At 41.8% G+C, this 6174-nt stretch overlaps 1 non-coding gene across 1 annotated transcript; it reads right to left on the bottom strand.

Moving 5' to 3' along the window:
- Positions 1–5638: 5638 nt before the first annotated feature.
- On the bottom strand, positions 5639–5738 carry LOC115834995. Its single transcript, XR_004029973.1, has one exon. It is a non-coding gene; the product is annotated as a small nucleolar RNA U13 (small nucleolar RNA).
- Positions 5739–6174: the final 436 nt, after the last annotated feature.

The following is a 6174-nucleotide window of genomic DNA, read 5'->3' on the forward strand; positions in this document are numbered from 1 at the left end:
AGGAACCAACTGGAACAGAGCACCCGCTAGTGGTCATCTCTGGGCTAGATACTGAGGACACACAGTATCAGTAGAACCTCTGGCTTAGGGAGAACAGGATGTATGCACAGAACAGGATGTATGCACAAAAAGATCAGTAAGATATTCAACTTGAAGGCACAATTGGCCCATGTGTTGAAGGAAAGGTAAAACTTAGTGTCCAGTGGAGACAGGGATGCTCTGGGAAGGAGAGGTGCCTTGAAGAAAGACTGGTGGTAGCCATACCTCTGTGCCTTTGTAAAATGGGACTATTACCACTTTCCCTGAAATAAGTTATAGGAAAGGGCCTGACATATAGTAACCACTTAGAAAATGTTAATAGGCTCCAGAAACTGAGCTCTAACCCCGATCTGCCTCCACATCCTACTCACTTTTCCAGCTACCACCGCACTGTCCCTTCTTCCCCCACTCCCAGGCTTTCTACCATCACAGAGCCTTCTTAGCACGTGCTGCTACCTTTACCTGGAAAAGCTCTTCCTTCCCTATTTAATTCCACCCCATCCTGCTACATGGGTCGAGGGTCACTTCCTCAGGAAAGCTTTCCTTGACTCTAGTTACAACTTCGCTTAGCACATGACATGTCCTCAGTAAGTATCTGTTAAGTGAACGATGTTGGTTGCATAACCCTTGCGCAGTGCTGCCCTCAAGTGATTACTCTGGGTTTTGCAATAATTAATTTTAAACGGACTCCGTATGGTTGTCACACTTAGGACTGCAGGATCAATGAGAACAGAGTCCTGAATGACTAAGTCCTGAGGAATGGGGTGCAAAATTTATAAATTACCCGCAAGAAATGAAATGTGAACTTCTGAAGTTCAGGCCTCACCCTGGACACCGTGCTGGGCTTAGACTCCCACTTCTTCCTTCCTGCCACACAGATACTTCCTTCACCAAACTCTGGCTTCAGTAACTGCCTGGACTCTGGCCTCACCCGACATCTCTGCTCCTCATCCCCTTTTGATGTGTTGTCCAGAGTGCCCTCTTGCTTCTTGCACATCTCCCCACAAAGGCCCCAAGCAATTCAATCCAAATATGGATTTGTCATTTTCTCTCTGGGTTCTTTCCATCATGAAGTCCCCTAATATGTTCGGGGAATTGGGAAAAGCAAATGACATGTTTTCTGACTTCTCAAGAAACCCAAGATAAAAGATACTATTTACAGACAAGAAAATTAAGGCCTGGGGGAAGTTAGTTCCCCAAGTTCACACGGGTCTAAAATTTGAACCCCCACCTGACTCCAAAGTTCTGAAACTAGAGATGGACTAGTTTTAGGGGGTTATGACTTTAAGAAAAATAAAAATCTATGAAAACAAAGTTTGGTACAGGGCCTTAGAAAGGATTTACACAAGTGAGGGTCTTGAAGCTTACATTTCATTAGCTTCATGATTACACAGCAATCCTAGTGAAAATTATGCTATCTCCAAAGATAACAGACAAGCAAACCAGAAAGAAGATTACGATGCAAAGAGGTTTTATCTTTCCTACCACTCTCCTTGCTGAAACTGCCTCCTTTAAAAGTATTTCCCAGGTGTGTTCCTGGAATCTTTCCTAAAAGCAAAAAGCAGGAAGCAAGTATTTTTGCTTTTGTCAGAATGAGAGACAGAGAGAAGAAAGCAGAAATTTAATAAAGATGTTCGTAAGTGGATCTCCAACATCAAGGAAGAGAAAGAGATCAAGAAGCAACAAAAGTCCCCCAGACATCTAGGTGGACACAGGCCAGCAGTGAAAGTAAAGCTGCTGTGTGTCAAAATGTGTGGTCTGGGAGTTTCTGGATAGCTGAACACATGGAGGTCCCCGGAGGCTGGCATGCCCAGGGAGGGCATGGAAGCTCCATGCCCCTAGCCCCCATACCTGACCCTATGGATCTCTTCATTTGTATCCTTTGTATTCTGGGGACTCACATTTTGCTCCAGACCTCTATTTCCCAGGCTGTGTACCCTTGCAGAGAAAGGCTGCATCAACTCTATTTTTCTTGTTTAAAAAATTTGTCTGCTAACCTAGGGATTGACAGACTTCAAGCCAAATCTGACCCACTGTCTATATTTGTAAATCAAGTTTTATTGGAACAACAAAAACAAATTGTGGTCTGTTTTGTGTTTAAAAGTCAAAGTGAAACTTAGACACTGGGCGCTTCCTAGTACAAATTTAATTTAGTTCATAAAGAAATATGTGTTCTTCTAAAAACTTGACCAAAATGCCATAGGAATAATGGTGTTGTCTTTCACAGGATGCCAACTGCCTAGGGAAAAGTTATTCACGAAGAGCGACCTCTAGTGGGCAAGCGTCATAGTTAATTAGAACCTGGGACTCCCCCAGAAAAGCATCTTACCCCCATTTCAGCTTGTTTTCACAACAGCTTGAAGAGGTTTTGAATAAATAGTGAATTTGTGATTAACAAAATAATGTTTCTTGTTTTAACATTCGTTATAAACATCTCATTTACATGAACCTTTCTGTGACTATGAAAACTTTCAAGGCCAGGTGCAGTGGCTTACACCTGTGATCCCAGCACTTTGGGAGGCCGAGGTGAGTAGATCACCTGAGGTCAGGAGTTCAAGAACAGCCTGACCAACATGGTGAAACCCCGTCTCTACCAAAAATACAAAAAACTAGCCGGGCGTGATGGCGGGTGCCTGTAATCCTAGCTACTTGGGAGGCTGAGGCAGGAGAATTGCTTGAACCCGGGAAGTGGAGGTTGCAGTGAGCCAAGATCATGCCATTGCACTCCAGCCTGAGTGACAGAACAAGACCCTGTCTCAAAAAAAAAAAAAAAAAAAAGGAGTACAACTATAGTAAGACGGCTGCTTTAACACAATTGTAGCTTTGAATAACAAAAAATTTTATTTTTTACAGTGAAACTGATAGGAGAGACATAAATTATTAAGTACAAAGGCTCACATTTCTGGGACTTATTTGGTTCAATTTAGGTCCCTGGTTATTATAAAGAATTCCCTAATAGAGGCTGTAGAGGTAATTAGGAACAGAAAGTGAGGTCAGAAGCATAAATTGCAGCCATCTTTGTGAAGGGGGATTTGGCGGTTTCTATTAAAGTATAGAACACACATACCTAGGCCGGGCGCGGTGGCTCACGCTTGTAATCCCAGCACTTTGGGAGGCCGAGGCGGGCGGATCGCGAGGTCAGGAGATCGAGACCACGGTGAAACCCCGTCTCTACTAAAAATACAAAAAATTAGCCGGGCGTGGTGGCGGGCGCCTGTAGTCCCAGCTACTCGGAGAGGCTGAGGCAGGAGAATGGCGTGAACCCGGGAGGCGGAGCTTGCAGTGAGCCGAGATTGCGCCACTGCAGTCCAGCCTGGGCGACAGAGCGAGACTCCATCTCAAAAAAACAAAAAAAAAACACACATACCTTTGAGCCAGCAATTCTGCTTCCAGGATTTTGTGCTGTAGATTCACTCATATAAATGAGCAGAAATCCATGTGCAAGAATGTTTTCTGCACCAATTATTATAATAAAAAGACAGAAAACAAATATTTATCTGTAATAAACTAAGGAAGAGTCATAGAAAATGATGCAGATATGTAGAATGATGTAGGAGATTATATTGATATGGAAAGTTCAATATTAAAACTATTTAAAAAGTTTTAAAACAGTATTGTCTTAAAATATATCGCATGCATGAACACAGTACATTTATGAAAGTTTGCAAAAGAATTAAGAGTGATTACACTTTCAACCTTTCAAATCATTGTTTGCTTTTGCTTAACTGTGAACATCCATTACTCAAAGGAGTTAATGTAGTCTTATCTAAGAGTTAAGAACACAGATTTTTAAGCCAAATTCCCCAGGTCCAAAACCTGGCCTCATTAATCACTATCTCTGTTATTTGGACACGTTCTTTAGCCTCTTTGTGCCTTAGTTTCCCCATCTGTATATGGGGGTGATACATTTTTATTAATAAGTTCATCTATGCAAAGCACTTAGAACAGTGCTAAAAGTGGGCCAGGCATGGTGGCTTATACCTATAATCCCAGCACTTTGGGGGGCCAAGGCAGGAGCATCACTTGAGGCCAGGAGTTCAAGATCAGCCTTGGTAACATGGTGAGACCCTGGTTTTACAAAATATTCAGAAATTAGCTGGGTGTGGTGGCTCATGCCTGAAGTCCCAGCTATTGGAAGAAGCTGAGGCAGGAGGAATGCTTCAGCCCAGGAGTTGGAGGCTGCAGTGGGCTAGGATCGAGCCACTGCACTCCAGCCTGGGCAACAGAGGAAAACCCTGACTAAAAAGAAAGAAAAAGAGCAGTGCTGAAAGTGTTTTGCTACTGTTATTTTAACTTACAATTTTAAAAACTAGGTGTTGATATATTAGGGAAAATTGGGTGAAGGGTACCTTTGCAATTTACTATGAATCTGTAATTATTTCAAAGTAAAAAGTTAAACGGGCAGTTATTAAAAATAACTGATATAAAAGATTGTCAAGGTCATGTTAAGTAAAAAAAGCAAGATGTGGAACAATGCGTCTAGTAAGCTCAATTTTGTGTAGAGAAATGGGGAAGGGAATGAGAATATATATATTTTGCTTATGTGTGTGAAATGAAATTCTAATAACTACTTGGGAAGCAGGCTTTATTTTTGCACCAAATGACTGTGTTACCTATTGAAAAATTATTTAAAAATAAGACTAGTAACAAAAATGCAAATAACACTTCTATCATAGCATAAAAGCATTTCCATTTGTAACGAGTCAAATAACACCAATTGGACAAATAACAGGGTGCATTGAGTTCAATGGTAAAGTACTTTTCAATGGCTCTATTTCACTCACAATGTGTGCAATTCAGAGAAGTTTAATTCCTCAGTCTTTGAGGGGCAGCTGAAGAACCACTCCTTCGGGTTTCAGACAGACATGGTTTTAGGAGGTTACAAGTAGCATATGGCCTTATCTAAGATTAGTGACATTTCTAACTTAAAGCTTTTGAAATGAGGAAGACATCTTAAGGACATCACCATCCGGTGAAGACTTCTCTGATGTTAAGCACGTTATAAGTCCTGGAACTTGCTGGCATTAGTCCTAGAGAAAGAAGGATGAAGCTGAGCATGGTGGCTCAACGCCTATAATCCCAGCACTTTGGGAGGCCGAGGCAGGTGGATCACGAGATCAGGGGTTTGAGACCAGCCTGGCAAACATGGTGAAACCCCGTCTCTACTAAAAATACAAAAATTAGCCGGGTGTGGTGGCACCCGCCTGTAATCCCACCTACTCTGGAGGCTGAGGGAGGAGAATTGCTTTAACCCGGGAGGCGGAGGTTGCAGTGAGCCTAGACTATGCCATTGCACTCTAGCCTGGATGACAGAGTAAGACTCGTCTCAAAAAACAAAAAAAAGAGAGAGAGCGAGAGAGAGAAAGAAGGACTATTGGATATACAAATTTGGATTTAGCCAGAGTATCTTGGGTAGGGAAGACTCAGACAGACACACCCACAGGCACACTCACACTCATATATAGCCTCCTCTGTCCAAAAAAGTGATGGCAAAACAGATACTGTGATGCTGTAGTGACCAAGGGATTAAAATTTCCCTAATCTCTTGATGTTTCTGCAAGTTCCATTTTTAAATTCCTGGAACATCTATTTTTTTCCATGTCTGATAATAAACAGATGTTGTGACAAGTTTGAGTGGGGGCACATCTCATACATGAGCATGAAAACTCAATCATCACACTTATCAACCACAAAAGGATCTCCTCAAACATCTTTTAAGCAATGTATGGAGTGAAGTTATGCTAGCTGCTGTGACAAGTAACCCCTATGTCTCAGTGGCATAATACAATAATTTTTGTACCTATCAATCACAGACTAATGTGATTGGGGGGTACTTTCTCCATATTGTCTTGTAGAATCCTGGCTGAAAAGGGGTCCATCATCTTCAATGTATGACTTCCAGAACATACTGGAAATTGATATCCAACCAGCACACACAGAAGAAATAATAACGAATCAGACAGAACATAATACCTGAAAGTGGCATTTTTCTCTCCCTATGTCATTGGCTAGAACTCAATCATGTGATGCCACCTAACTGCTGGGGAGGTTGGGATATGTAATTTAACTGTGTATCTACAGAAAAAAAAAAAAAGAAAAAATAATTTAGTGAACACATGGCATTGTTTCTGCCAC

Source organism: Nomascus leucogenys, chromosome 4, assembly GCF_006542625.1.
Source record: "Nomascus leucogenys isolate Asia chromosome 4, Asia_NLE_v1, whole genome shotgun sequence".
Lineage (NCBI taxonomy): Eukaryota > Metazoa > Chordata > Mammalia > Primates > Hylobatidae > Nomascus > Nomascus leucogenys.